Source organism: Chinchilla lanigera, unplaced genomic scaffold, assembly GCF_000276665.1.
Source record: "Chinchilla lanigera isolate Chin_1 unplaced genomic scaffold, ChiLan1.0 scaffold00007, whole genome shotgun sequence".
Lineage (NCBI taxonomy): Eukaryota > Metazoa > Chordata > Mammalia > Rodentia > Chinchillidae > Chinchilla > Chinchilla lanigera.
In genome coordinates, this window is record NW_004955408.1 from 7,451,656 (window position 1) to 7,468,179 (window position 16,524).

The window sequence follows — 16,524 nt, forward strand, 5'->3', positions numbered from 1 at the left end:
GACCTCAGGCTTGCCAGGCAAGTGCTCATGCTGCTGAGCTATATCCCTGGCCCGCTCTTCTATAGCTGTTTAACAGGTGTCATCACAGTGTGCCTGCAGGATGAACCCAGGACCATGAGAGAGGGCCTCAGCCACAATTTCTCTGGTGGGAGAAAGTAGAATGAGTATCTAAATTTACATGCTTTCATTGATATGCTTTCCTACCAAAGTCCTCAAGACCCCTTCTGCCACTCCACACACCCACAGATTTGGCTTCTACGAAGCCCTGCAGTTTTCACCAATGCAGACTTGAGCTGATAGCGCTGTGTGAAGACTACACTTCCATATACATATCAGAGCCAGAACCATGGCAGCTCTCTGAGAAGCCCCCACACCCTGTCATGGGCAAAAGTTTCCCTGCACCAAATCAATCTGTAAGCCTTGAAATAAGTGATTGCTTCATCAAATATGGAGATATCTATGCAGGAAAATTTTCTGGTGAGATGACATAGTCAAAGCACTGGTTGGTGGGGGGTTTGAGTTAGTCACTTTTCCTTTGCTGGAACAAATATTTAACACTCACAACTTAAATGAAAACATACTTCTTTGAAAAGTTTCAGTCTGAGGCCACAAAGGCAGAAACATCATGGCAGAAAGGCATGGTGGGGGAAAGGTGATCATGGCGTGGATGCCAGGAAGCAGATTGTAAAGAAAGGTGAGAGGAAGGGACCAAGACTATGTATATTCCCCAAGGTTGTGACCCATTCAGTAGACACGTTCCTAATCTCCTAGGCACCTCTCAAACCAAACAAGCCTAAATCCCGATTAATAATTACACCTGCTAACCAAGAATATAGAACAAATTGTCCTGAAGTGAAGGAGAGATAGACTTTCTCACAAAATAGCTGACCATCGCCAGTATATTTTCCTTACATAAAATTCTAAAAAGGACTTGTTCAAGCTAGTGAACATATACTTATTAGTCACATGAAAATATATAAAAGTATTATATTCACTAGTTAAAGAAAGTTCATGGTCCATTTCAGAATACACTAATGCTGTACGAGTAATGTATAAATCACTTATATTGCTAGTATAAAGTTAAAAGACAAAAACATAAACATAACTGTAGTTACATTAATTTTAAGTAATATACAATATAAAAAGATACAAATTGTGACATCAAAAACATAAAATGTCACAAGGAGATTAAATGTGTACACTATTTTATCCAGTCAAAACTTAGCTGTCGTCAGCTTAAAATAGCCTATTATTACTGTAACGTGTTTTATGTTACTCTCATGTTAATCCTAGTATAAAAGTCTCCAATTTTTATACAAGATAGAGAGGGATCAAAGCATATCAATCTAGATACTTATCAAATCACAACAGATGACAGCAAAAAAAAAAAACAACAAAGAAATACAACTATTAATCATTAGTAAAATGGTGGTACTAAATTCTTACTTATAAATAATTACCTTGAATATAAATGGATTAAATTTTCTAGCCAAAAACCCTAGACTTACAAGACATACAACTATATTCTGTCTTTAAGAGACTCATTTAAGCTGTAAAAATATACAGAGGCAAATATGAAGGAAAAGAGAAAAAAGATATCTCATGCAAATGAAAACAAAAACAGCAAAGGCAGCTATACTTATATGAGATAAAATAGATTTAAATGTAAAACAAAATAAAGATAGTTGCATAATGATAAAGGGGTCATTCATCAAGTGGATATAATGTTTGTAAATATATATTTATAACATCAGAACATCTTCATGTATAAAGTGATTATTAATGGGTTAGAAAAGACAAAAAGATAGTGATCCAATACTAATAGGGAACTTCACAACCTCATATTCAGTGATTACCAGGTAAAGGAAGTGTAAATCAAAGAGGAAAGACTGGACTTGAACTACACTTTACAAATAGGCCTCACAGTATGAACATTCTTTCGCACAGCAGCAGAACACGCCTTGTCAGGGACACATGCAACATTCCCTTGGGCAGATCACATGTTAAGTCATAGAAAAGACTTACAAAATTCAAAAAGATCAAGATTATATCTTTTATGGCTATATTAACATGAATCTAGAAATCAAAATAGTAGAAAATTTGGAAATTTTATTCATATGTAGCAGTTGAACAACAGGCTTTTGAAAACCTACTGAGTCAAAGAAGAAATCAACAGGGAAATTTTAAAAATATATACTATGCCTTGAGATAAATAAAAAATGTTTAAAAAGAACCCCCACAGCATACTTAAAATTATGAAATGAAGAAAGTTTGCCTGTACACCAAAACGGAAAGGTTCCCCAAAACAACCTAAATCTTAACTGAAAAGAACTGAGGAAAATAAGAAAGAGTAAACTAAGCCCAAAGCCAAACAAAGTAAGTTACAAAGATTAGAGCATAAAAATAATAAAATAAAAAAGAATTAGAAAACATAGAAAATTTAACACAACCAAGAGCTTATTTTTTAAATAAATATCCACAGATTTTAACTAAACTGAGAAAAACAGGAGAAAAACTCAAATAAATAAGAGGAGATATTACAACAGACACTATAGAAAATACAAAGATCCCGATACTAACATTAACAACTATGTGCTTACATAATGGGCAAGCAGAAGAAATAAATTCAGTCTACTAAAGGGATACTGGCACTTCCGTGTTAATGCAGCATCGTAGACAGTAGTAAAAGTATGAAATCAACTGTGTTTCCACCAATATATAAATGAAAACGTTGCAAGTTAAATCACAGTATGTTGGAAGCCATTGGAATATCAAATGGAATATTAAACTGCCTTTAAATGGAACATTTTGTGCCAGGTGTGGTGGCCTATGACTATACTTCCAGCACTGTGAGAGTTAAATTAAATGAAAGAATCCAGTCACAGAATGTCAATAATTGTGCGATTCCACCACAAAATGATACTTAAAATAGTCAAATCAAGAAAAAAATGGAAAGGGATAATAGGTAGTAACCAATAAAGATAAAGTATTTTCTGAGCTAAGTAAGTTCTCAAACTCTGCAGGTAAAATTTTACCTATAATTAACCATAACCTATTATATACCTAGAAATTTATTGAGGGTAACTCTCACATTGTGTTTTCACCACAGTTAAAAATCTCAATTGAATTGCTAATTAGAGCAAAAAGTAAAACACTAGAAATACCCCAAATGTGCTTCAAAAGGTGAATGAATATGCAGTGTGTAGTATATTTATAGTATAAAATATGACAGAGCAATAAAAAGGAAATTCAGTAGTGCATGAAACAGTGTAAATGAATCTCAAAGTAATACAGAATGAATAATCCAGGTTAAAAAAATAAACATACACAATTTATAATTCCATTTACATAAGATTTTAGAAAGTGAAAACCTCCATAGAGACAGTAGTTCAGTGACTGCTGAGATTAGGAAAAGGCATGAGAGGTTATAACAGTACGTGGGAAAATTTTTGAGGGTAAAAGTCTCAAAAGTGCGTAATTGGCAAAATTCAAATGTATATTTAAATATGTTCATCTTATTGCATGTCAGTTACATTTCCACATAGCTGCACTGTAGGTAGGAAAGTAGTTGAGATACTTCCTAAAGCATATATGACAATCAGTTAACAGGAAAATGCATACTTAAAGACAAAAGGAAATCCCAATGTGTGCCTTACAAACTGAAAACATCATGAAATCAGTAGTAGAAACCAATACACCTAGGTACCATTTCTTTGAACAAATGAATTAAGCTGAGAAGTCTCCAAGGAACCAACTAAGAAAATATAGAGAAATCATAATTTAATATCAAAAAGGGGGAAAAAAGAGACATCACTACAGATCCTATGAACATTAAACAGATAATAGAGGAATGTTTTGAGCAACTCTATGCTCACAAATTTGATAACTCAGAAGAAATGGGCCAATTTCTTAATATACACAATCTACTAAAACTGACAGAGAAGAAAAGTAATCTAAATAGATTTTTTTAACAAAGAACTTCTTTAGCAGGTACAGGCAGAATCAGGTAAATTCACTGGTGGATTCTCAGAAACATTTAAAGAAGAAATTATATCAACTGTATAACTCTCTTTATATGGTACATAGAGAAGGAATGCTTTCTAACTCATTGCATAAGGCCAACATCGTCTTAACTCCAAAACAAATAAACAAAAAGACGTTGCAAGAAAATTGCAGGTAAATCACTCTGACAAATAAAGATCCCAAATCCTAAACACAGTGTTAGAAAATTGATTCCAATTATGTATAAAAAGAATTATAGGCCATCACCAAAGGGGACTTGCCTCAGGTAATGCAAAGGTGGCTCAGTAGCCCCAAATTGTTTAATATAACCCATTATATCAATGTGCTGAAGACCAAAGAGCAAATGATCATGTGGTAATGATAATTATACACATAGAAAAGCCATTTCAGAAAATCCAGTGCCTATTTTTTATAAACCAAGAAGACAGACGTTCCTCAGTTTGATAAAGAATGACTATAAAAAGCTACAGTTAGCACCATAGATCAGAAACAAAGGAAAGATAATCTCTTCTCACTACTCATTTTCTGGAATAGGCAAAATTATATAGACGGCAAAAATTTAGTTGTTTCTAGCAGCTGGCAGAGTGAGTTGAATAGGAAAAACACAGAGGATTTTTAGGATGGTGAAATTATTCTGTATGATAACAAGTATCTACAAGAGTGGATACACATCCTTACACACTAATCCAAATTCACACTTCACAACACCAAGACTGAACCCTAATGTAAAATATAAACTCTGGGTGAAAATGACTTGTCTTCTGTAACACACCAATTGTAACAAATGTGCCACTCTGATGAAAGATGTTTATAATGGAGGAGACTACACACATGTGGGTGTAAGGAGCATTTTGGTTGTTCTGTCAACTAAAGTTCACTTTCTTTTCTTTTCTGTATTAATAAAAGCTCTCTTAAGAGACAAAATTTTACAAAAAAATGGAAGCCAGTGGGAGATTTCCACTCACTGATCATGCCAAGAAGATGTTGCTAGGATAATTTGGGGGACTATCTGGTTGAAAGGAATTTCTTTGTTCTACCTCTGGTGCCTTTTTTAAAAAACAAAATGCCATGTAAATGTACTCTTTCCAAAACTATCATGAATTTCTATCATCAGAATGAAGGCTTCATTTCAGCAGGTATTTGAAGAATCTCTAAACACGGCTGCAAAATACTAAAGTTTCCAGGTCTGCGTTACCCTCCCTCTTCATCAAGGCGCACCAATTTTGCTTTTTTAGTAATCAACCACTACTTGTCAGCGTTCATCCAAGAACAACATCATTTTCCACACACAAAGGCTCAAGTAATGCTTCTTTACAGAGAAAATTCCAAAATTCCCCCAAGGTGGAAGCCATCACAGGTAGAGAAAGGATCATAAAAAAAGTAATTTAAATTTTACTCTGTGTATATTGATTTTTTTTTTGCTACAAAATATGGTGGCCCAAAATAACATAACTTCATTATCTTACAGTTCTCCAGGTCAGAAATCCAAAATGTATATCTCAGGGCAAAAATAAAGGTGATGCCAAGGCTGTCTTCCTGCGAAGGCTGTGGAGCTCATCTTACCCGGCTTCCAGAGGGTCCTTGTCTTACTTGCCTCACAAGCAGTGCCAGTCAGCAATCAGGGAACTGCAGCTTCTGCTTTCGTCATCGCATTCTCCTTGGAGTCTTCTGTTTTGCTCTTTCACTTGCCAGCATCCTTGTTACTACACTGGACCTATCTAGACAATCCAAGACAATCTCCCTAGCTCAATGATCCTGAATTCACAAATCTCTTTTGCCGTGGGTGTGAACACACATTCTCCACAGACAAGAACCTGGGCAGATTTTAGATGAGAATTATTCTCCATGCCATATTATCTTTTCCACTATGATAAGGGTCATGAATGGGGTTAGGGACATAGTGATATAGTTCTAATTTAATGGTGGCCATTATAGAAAGTGGTGGGTTTTGCAACTCAAACTAGAAAATGTTCGTAAGTACTTTCACATGTGATATTATCCCATCAAACATTTTTGGGAAATTCATTTCCAGCTCATCCCCCTTACTGTCATTACTGAGTCACCCTGGGGCATCCCTCAGTAAGTGACAAAGGTATCAACAGAAACTCTAAAAGAAGCAAGACTCTTAACTCTCCAAGTCCTGAGGTATTTACCTTGCTTTATGAACACTGCTGAGACTCTCAGAATGATTCATATTAGATCAACCTGACCTGGTACAATCAGCTCCATTCAGACAGAACAAAACATAATGTATTACTGGAAGGATTGTGACATTAAGGGCCAATGACCTACATTACAGCTTCAGAATCAAATTTTGGCACTTGGTTTCATTAGTTGGACTAATCACATAGCTGTTCTGGGCCTCAGGCTCCTCCGATGGGAAAGGAGGAGAATAACCTCTCTACTTCCTCTCCTCTTCCCTCTCAGGAATGGTGAAAAGACCAGATGAGATATTCAACATGAAAGTGCTTTGCAAGCTGTAAAATTCACAGCTACATGAGCAATCAGTGTAATAATCATTGACCAAGTTTGTACAAAGCACTATGGGAATATGAAGATATGTAAGACAAAGGTTTTGCTTCTCAGAAAACTGCAGTGTAATAGAGATGAAGACATTCACACAAATTAGATTCTTGATAGAACCCTGATCTAATTGAAGGATGTTTTGAAACCCCAATCTGAAAGGTAGTATGTCACAAAATGCAACTAACCTAAATGAGGATTTGGGGTTTGTGGAGCATTGTAATCATTTAAACTCTTTCTTAAACTTTAATAACAACATCAGTAAGAAGTAATGAAAGTTATGTTAATGGTATCTCTCGACTCCTGATATTCATTTCTCATGACTGGAATTCAATATAAACCCTGGCTTATCTCCATTCTTTTATTCACTTCATCCTTGAGGTAGCCGAAAGGTTTTTCTGACCGATCAATTTGGCTAGAGCACCTTATGTTTCTCTCAGGTCTTCCTTCTTTGTTACAGAGCATAGATTCTCCTCTGTACATCTACACCCTTAATACCACTGAGGATTCACCTATGGAGAGAGTTTGGGGCAAGCATTGCCATGACTGGAAATCAGTTCAGAGTTTTCTTTTTACCAATATCACTTTTGTCAATCCTAAAGTTACATTCTCCAAACTGGAGTGTTAGGTAGATAAAGTGATGCCTTGGCTTGGATTAATTCTTTTATTTCTCAACCTGTTCAAACTACTATAGGACGTTTACTCAAGGGATTTTCCTGAATAATGTGTCCTGAGAACCACACTCACTCTTTTCATGTTGTATTTCAATGTAATCTCCATAACTACTCCCCAAAGCACTTATTATTTATTATGCCCACTTGATTAAAGAAATTGAGTTAATTCACCTAAGGTTACCCAGCTAGTGAGTAGCAGAGTTAGGAGGTGTCAGTGAAGTGTTTGTGTTCCCTGCTCCACAAATACATATGTTAAATCTCTAAACACTGATGTAATGGTATTGGACTATATGGCCTTCTATAGGTAATTAAGTATAGATGTCATACATTTAGTTTTTCCTGATTAGGTTAGTGCCCTTATAAATTGAGAAACCAGAGAGCACTTTGGCTTGCACACTGCCTCTTGCTTGAGCTTTCTTGAACCTGACTCACTCTCTCACTTTCCTCTACTTTCCTCTCCTTTTCTTCTCCTTGCTTTTCCTTCTTTGCTCCTCTCCCCTGTTTCCCTCTTCTCTCCTTCCTCCATTTCTATCTCTGTCTCTGTCTCCCCATCTCCTTCCCTCCCATGCAAAGGCAGCAGACAGCCATCTACAAATCCGGAAGGCAGCCCTCACCAGACTTAGACTTGCCTGGCACCTTGATCTTAAACTCCCTGACCTACAGAACTATGAGAAATGAATGTAAGCCACTTTGTTTATGGTATTTTATCATGGGCACCAGGGCAAACTCAACAGGAATCAAACTCAGAGCTCTCTGAATCTGAAGCTGCACATTTAGCTGAGCTATCCGAACAGAATTTATTCATGAAAGTAATTCTATAGTTTCTATCAGAGATAACTCAGACACCAACAGGACTAAAGCAAAGTCCAGTACTCAGCGCATAACACTCTCCCTTGCTTGTATGACTCTGAACTTTCATTTCTTTATTTTTGCAATAGAAATAATAATGATAATAGCAACAATAGTGAGGCTGCCTAGGACAACTGGATGTGGTATGGAATCCAGGATATGGTGATATCCAGACCCTTTGGAGACTTTCTGATTCCAGTGAAGGTACTCAGGGTTCCCATAACACTTCCTTAAGATGTCAAGACCTACATCATATATAGACATACTTTAGGAACTGAATGAAATGGTAGTTACCATTTGATACAAATTCTTTGTGTGTGCAGGTATGAGTGTGTAGTGTGGGTGTGCTGCTGGGAATTGAACATAGGGCTTTATGCATCTCCGGTAAATGTTCTTCCAATATGTCTGGCCTTCAGTACAAATTCTAGGTCAGATTTTTGACCTAAAATGTTATTGCCCTTACACCATGGTCTTAGCTCCATCAATCAGTATTCATCTCTGTACTCCAAAGAGCAACACCTTGGATGTGCCTACAGTAACAGGTCCAACAGTGTTTAGTGGCTGACAACTCTGTAGCCTCCACTTATTTTCATAAATACACTTTAAGTCTGAGCTATGGCTTTCTCATAATGTATGGACTTCCAGAGATACTCAAGAGGAATTCTTATGTCACAGAGGACAATTTCAGAACAGCACATATTCCTTTTATAAAATTCATGGAGCCACAGTTCTCATTTTGATCATAATAATGAAGCCTGAAATTAGGTTCCCATACTCCAGATGGGTTTGATGTCATGACTGAAGCTTTCCCAAGTCACCAGAGAATTACAAACAGAATTAATTACAGAGTAATAATATTCAACCCCTCCAAATTTTAATATTAAAGCTAAATAGTGTGTTGATTCATTTAACTTTATCATCTTTGCTTGAAAAACCAATTGGAAAAAAAACTATACCCATGATGAAGACAAATTAATATTTAAACAGAACAAAATGACTCAAGGCACATTTTGAGTAAGACTTAAACTGGCCTTTAATTTGAACAAGGAACAATTTGTTAAAAAAATATAGCCAAAACATTTTGGCTTTATACCTTTTAAAGGTGCAACTCTTAAATTTTGGTAAACAGATTACATGTCATTTAATATTATCTTACCCATCCTATGTAAATTTTGGTAAGTAGATTACATGTCATTTAATATTATCTGATCCATCATGACATTACCAACTCAGGCTTAGATTGACAGTAAATAAAATATCAGATACATACAGATGGAACTTGCAATTGCTTCAAGGGTTGCAAATTCCAGTGTTAGATTAGACTAAGGTAGTTTCTCAAAATGAAACACACTGGTACACAATTCTAACGCTGGACTTGGTCATGTGACTTTTCTGACTCACACAAAAGTGGCCATGAACCAATTCCTGCTGGGGGCTTGAAGAGACACGCTGTGGTCAAAGGCTGTCATGTGACACTTTACCCTTCACCCTGGGAAAAGCAGGCACAGGTAGGCGGAGCTGAAAATGAAAAGACACTTAGAATCTCACAACAGAACTAGCCACATCATTTATAGGAGTGGGTAACAAAGTGAAAAACTAAGAAGTTTCATTAAAAATTAAGAACCTGGAGATCATAGCAGTAGAACATGGAAACAAATGTAGGACCTTACTCAGCATGGGCCCTGTCTGGCCACCTGGGTCACACGCCTATGAAGATAACCCTGCCCTGAAGAGCTCCAGCTCCCTGAAGATACAGCAAGATATGTTGTGTACAGGTACATATTCCCATGATGACTGTGATCATTATGTATATCTAAAACTCTTCCAATAAATTTAATTTTAAAAAGGAGTAAATGTTTCTTGTTGCCAGCCTCTAACATTTTGGAGTTATAGCAGATCAAGACTAATACAACAGACACCTAAAATGAGAAAAACATTCATCTGTAGGGGTGTCTGCCACTGTGGCCAACTGGAAAGCTCCTGTCCCTTCTGAGGCATGTAGCAGTTACTCAGTCCCTGTGTAGCAAGGCGCTAGGAGCAGGCTTCACCTGCCTGTGTGCACTGCAAACACCGCAGGTCTCTGCTCTTTAACAGTAGAGGGAGATCCACATTTTATATCGACTGTGCTCATTTTAAGCACAAGTAACTTGTTTATAAAATATTTTATACAGAGAATATATATATATCTCATCTGGAACTCATGATTTCTTTTCTGGTATCATCTGTGAATGTTAAGCATAACCCACTTATGAACCATAAACCCTAAATTATAGTGCAAAGAGTTAAAGTGGGCACTATATTGCGTGGTCTACACTTATAAAAAGGTTCCTTAAAAACAAGAGCTTACTTTTCTAGTAGTAATTCATAGGATAACAGAATTACCATCTAAAGTCTTATGCAGGCAAACAGACCCATTCCCCAAAGGCAGAATGTAAGACAAATGGGGTTTACTGGACTTGAATAAAGGCTGAGAAATCAGAATAAGATATGTCCTTCAGATGAATGAAACGAGAGAAGTACTGCAAACAGGATTCCCCCTTCCTCTCTCCTCCCCTCCCTTCCCCCCTTTCAGCTATTTCCTCCCCCATGGATGCACACATATACACTATATTTAAAAAGCGTTTACACAAAACTTGGCTTGAATTTCATCTTTGCTACCTGTATTATGCTGCTTAACTTTGTGGAATCATAGTTTTCTCATCAGGAAAAATGCTGATTGTAACAGAACCAATCCTACAGGATTTCTTGAAGGTGAATATAATGCATGTAATGTTTTTAGCACTTTTGCTGCTACACAGTAAGCATAATTATTATGATATTAATGGCCACGACCTCATTTGATTTCACTTACCACTGCACATCTAACCTCTAGAGAAGTTTCTGTCATATGGTATATATTTAACATTGGAATAAAATAATTGATTCTGTCCAATAAGCCTCTCTGCTTGTTTCAGATCTTACCAACCACTGTGAGCAATGAAAAGCCAGCTAAGTCAAAGCTGTTGCACACATTATTTCACCTACTGAATATAGATTCAGTCTATTCAAATATTCTTGGCTATATTTAATAGAGCCATTTGCTCATGGATTGCTCATAGAACTCCAATTTTATCTAGTGGTCAGGCAGATGGCAATGTGCTTAGCAAAGATGGCCCCTCTCTCCACCGTGGGTGAGAATTTTCATTGGTTTAAACTTTGATGGCTAGAGGCTGGGAATTTAGCCCAGAGGCACAGTGCCTGCCTGGCAAGCGTAAGGTCATGAGTTCGATTCCCGGTACAAAAAAAAAAAAAAAAAAAAACAAACTTTGACGGCTCTATGTAAGGGTAATACCATTCTTCTTCTCAAGAAATTAGCTTAGGGGTGGGAATATGAATTAGTTTTAGTTAATGTGACTTTAGAGAACTTCTATTGGTGAATTTTAGGGCAATAATTTTTTCCTAGATTTAAAAAAAAATAAAAAGCTTATGGAGGCAAAACCTGTTCCTTTTTGTTCTTGCTTCTTCAAATGTTGGCATTTAACTAGTAACTGTTCTTTAAAATGAAGGTGGGGATATAGCTCAATGGCAAAGCACCTGCTTGACAAGCATAAGGTTGTGAATTCGACTCCTGGTACCAACAAAACTATTGTATTACTGTTATACTCCAAAGTGAGGTGTTTGTAGCTGTGCCAATCATCCTAGGTTCATGGGGGGGAGACCCAAGAAATTCACAGAAAATAATCCACAGGTGAAGAATTGTTGCACAGTAGAATTAAATATCTCCAGAAATCCCTGTTAGTGCAAAACTTCTATCAAATGATATTACAAACGCTTTGCAACATTTGTTAATTTCATTGGCTCTCTGTTTCTTGGTAATTCAGTGTCCTGATTCATATCATAATCACTGTCTTGGTAAAGTTCCAACTCTAGAAGATGGGGACGGTTCAGGGAAAATATCGTGTGAGGGAAATGTGTTTTCCAAGTTTAAATGCCATGAAAGTGCAGGGACAGCTGCAATGATTACCAGCATTTTCCTTAGGTGAGGAAAAGGGTAAACATGAGGTCAGATAAGAGAATCAGGGTAGATGTGTGCCCAAGAGGGCTTTTGAAATAAAGTCTGAGTGATGAGTAAAACTATATTGATAAAGATGGTTTACTTGCTGCAAACAGATAATACATCAGAAGCGAGATGTCACAATTACAACATTCAACATCTGGGAAATCAATTCATGGATGGTATAAATGTAATAAATTACTAAGGAGTACAGTCATCTTTAAAAGTCATTACTAAGTAGAGTTACCCAAAGGGGTGATCCACTTCATAAAGTAGAACCATTAGTGATATTCATAATGAAAAAGCACAGCCTCCTTTTGTTTGTTTGTTTTGTTTGTTTGTTTGTTTTGTTTGTTTGTTTGCTTGTTTTTTTGTTTTTTTTTTTGAGATAGGGCCTTATATGTAGCCCAGGCTGGCCTCAAACTCATGATGATCCTACTGCCTCAGCCTCCTGAGTGCTGGGACTACAGGTGTGTGTCTCCTGTCATAAAGGAGAAGATTCCAGCCATTGAAATTGATAAGAATTTAAGAAATCCACCACTTGAAGGGGCGAGTTCTACAACTTGAGCCTGGTGTTAAGGCAGACAGAAGTTGTCTTCTGAACCACATGAGATGCTGAACCAGAACCTAAGAAAAAAGTGGCTCACTGATTAAGAATTAAAACTCAAGTGATAGGAGGCTTACTGGGCATCTCGAGGTGAGGGCAGAGTAGCCCTCCTGAGTTTATACCTTCTCCATTGCCTCCCTCTTATGCACCACACCTAATCACACAAGAGTTTAGCATCTATGTCATAAAGTGAGAACCAACCCCACAGGGTTAGGATAAAAGATTAGACATTAGTGATCTCCCATGGCATTATGGTACATTGTGCCATAATGTGCTCGGAACCCAAATGGCCTAAACTTCAAGACCTGGCTCTGCCTCTGATAAGCCATATGATGTGGAGCACGTTACTTAACCATTCTTAATTAATCAGTTGAAGAATGGAGCTGATGCTGACCTCAGCTGCTTTTGTACGAGGCGAATAAAATAATGATGTGTCCGGGAACATCATGCTCAGCGAGTGACCTCTGGTGAGCGCCCTATGGTCCTTGGGGAAGACAGGTAAGGAAAGCTCTGAATATCCATGAAAATAGCCAAACAAGCTTTGTCTGAAAGTGAACAACAGCAAAACCCTTGACATTCTTGGAAACTAGAAAAGAAATAATTTATTTTCCCAAACAAAAACTACAGCTCTCTAGTATTGAGAAAGCAGGATGTAAATCCAAAAGCCTTTTCAAACATTCTGTCACTGGAAGTTTAGGAGCACAAGGAAGAAATCAGGGAAGATGGAGAGGAGGTAGGGAGAGGCGCACTGTGAGCTGGACGGGTAAGGCTGTTTGGAATGATTTCTGCATGAAGCCTGCAGCCCCCAGCCTCTGGGGTCAGCACTGTTACTGCCAAAATGGTACTAATGAAGGGATACTAGGCTCAGAACTAGCAGCCCAATACTGCATAATCTGTGATTCACAACGTACCTCACAACCACTCCCCTGCTGAATAATTATAGACTAGAAGGAGACCTGTGTTCTCTGTCACCAATTCCGAGCCGTGTCCCTTCCAGCTATGACATCCAGTGACTATATGTTCTAAAAGATTCCTCTCTACTACAACTGCAGCTTCAGGTGTCAGATTTTTTTTTGAATCTCCACAGAAACAGACTCAAAGGAAAATGTATATGAAAACACATTTTCCTTTTCAAATTCAGTCACTAGTGTGCTTAAAATTTTACCCATCCACTATTTTAAGCATGAAATAAACCCAGCCTTTAAAAGCCAGACAGAGTAATAACACTCATGTACACTAGGAAACTATGTAAACTGAGGTCTTTCTGTGTGGGGGGGGAGGGGTAAAATTCCTATTTAAAAACCAGTTAGCACCAAGGAGCCCAAAAGAAAAAATGTAGTAAAGTGTGGTCCTTTCATCCTCCCTACGAAAACCATCTGTTACACTCCACTTACTAATAGGATTATTTATTTAGAGCATAGAGATAGAGGCATTCAGTAAAAGGGATAATAGATTTAGGGACTGATATGCAGAATTATTTTTTTTTTTCCAGTACCAGGAATTGAACTCATGACCTTGCACTTGCCAGGCGGGTGCTGCACTGCTGAGCTAAATCCCCAGAACCAGAATTATTTTACTTCATAAGTACGGGAGGCTTGATATTCAAATTGTATTTAGATCAAGAGAGATGTGGGACTGCATCATAGCTCTGTGGCTTTGGGCACACCTGTGAAATGAAGGAAGTCCTAATATACTTGTCTCAGGTGGATGTGATCATTAAATAATAAAACAAAAAATAAATCATGCACTCTATAGTGGGAAATTAGTAAATATTAGCTGTTCAGAAATGAAGACCAAAGGTAATAAAGACATAATAAAAATAGGAATCTGGGGTGGGGATATAGTTCAGTGGCACAGGAGCAGGTCTGGCGAGCTCAAGGTCCTGAGTTCAATTCTTGGTACCAAAAAAAAATGTAAAAAATTAAAAAACAGGACTAGGGGACACAAAAGTATCACAGAGGAGATGCTTCATTCTTTGAGGCTGGTGGGAAGGAGGTGCCCAAGGCTGTGGATGCAGAAGGATTTGGAGGTAGAAGGGGACACAACTGTACAAGGTCTGCAGCTTCCTGATAACTCTCTGACCAAGGCAATCTGAACAGAGAGAAGGGCGTGAAGATAGACTAGGGACCATGTGCTATGTGGTGACAGCATGTAATAGCTGTCAAAGTTAGTGGGAAAACAGAAAGAGCAAACTAATCTGTTAGCAGATCCTGTGGCTGATCCAACATAACAGGCTGTGAGTTTGCAAGAGGACCAGTACCCACAGCTATGAGACAGTCACAGGCACCCTGGCCTCCTGGACATGCATGGAGAGAGGTAGACAGAAGCACTGACCCACGACTGGGGTATTCTGGGTAGAAGGAGGTGAGTGATAGAAGTAGAAGGTGTCAACAATTGGTTATTCATGGGGAAAAGGCAAACAGAGCTTTCTGGAACATTTTTGCAATATGGTAGACAAGGAAAGAGATGATAATCTACTGTATTTTTCTGCTTACAGTAGAACTAAGAGCCTAGGAAATGACTAGGCTAGGCCATTAGATAATTTACCTTGTGAAGGTATCTGAGTATTTATAACAGATATAACACATTAGGAACTGTATCAGGTAGTGCTTACTACAGGAAGAGATTTCAAAGGATTTACTAAGTAGACTTACAATGGCCATCAGCAGAATCAGGGGTAGAAGAAGGCAAAATGCCCATCTGTGTGCTGAAGAGCCAGCAGATCCAAGCAAAGTTTGAAGTCCTGGAGCTCACTACACAGTCCATGTCAGTAAGCCAAAGTGTCTGTGTTAAAAGGTTGAGAAGTCTTAGTAACAGCTAGAAAGGCCTGAGCTGGACAGTACAGTAGTTATACAACAAGAAAGAAATGCTTTTGTCCTGGCCATATTTTGTAAGTTATGTGGTGAGAACCAGGAACAGCTTCCCTTGCTACTTTCGTTTATATGCCATGTACATTTTTACACCATCTTTGCTCAGAAGAACAGACCTTCTAAAACAACTGCCTCCCTAAAAACATTCTTTCTGAAGTTCAGAAATTTAAAATCTAGGAATACTTTATGGACAGACATACAACTGGAAGTATCAGCACATGATTATCTTTCCAGCCTTACTGGTGACAACCGAACCGATTGAGCAACATGTAAGTAAAAGGAAACAAAAACTTTCAGTGCAGTTAAGTGTTGCATAAATTAATTGACAGCTCAGAGTAGAAAGCAGTTTGTCTATTATGTTCTACTTTTTCTGTTAACTTGTCAAATAGGCTCACATGCACAACGTTCATTTCTGCAGTGAAAACATTAGTCCTACAGTTAGAGATCAAAGAACTCAGGAGGGCTATCATGCCAAGGTGAGAGCTGGATCACATCACATCACTTTCTATACCTCAGTATTCCTCAAGTGGAACATGGGGGTAATAAAGCACTCTCTACTACAACTCAGACCTGTACAGGCATAAATACATACACTGAAGTTGAAAGTGTACATAGAATACAAGGACACACACACACACACACACACACACACACACACACACACTCTCACACAAAGTTAGTACACAGAAAGCCATCATTTAAGTTCCAGATCCTTAAGAATAGTAACTGATTCACTAGAGAAGATTACATTGAGGAGTGACTTTTACAAGGTGAAAGTTCATCAGGGTTTTAAATTATTTGGTGAACTAAGAGATTCATCAATTTAGTACACTGCTTTAAGCTTCAGTCTAGATGTTTTGTTTTCCAATTTTCCAAAAGGTATTTGTCAGGTCATCCTGTTGAGGTTTTCTTCCTAGATTAATAGTTTCATGGACCTAAGGAAAT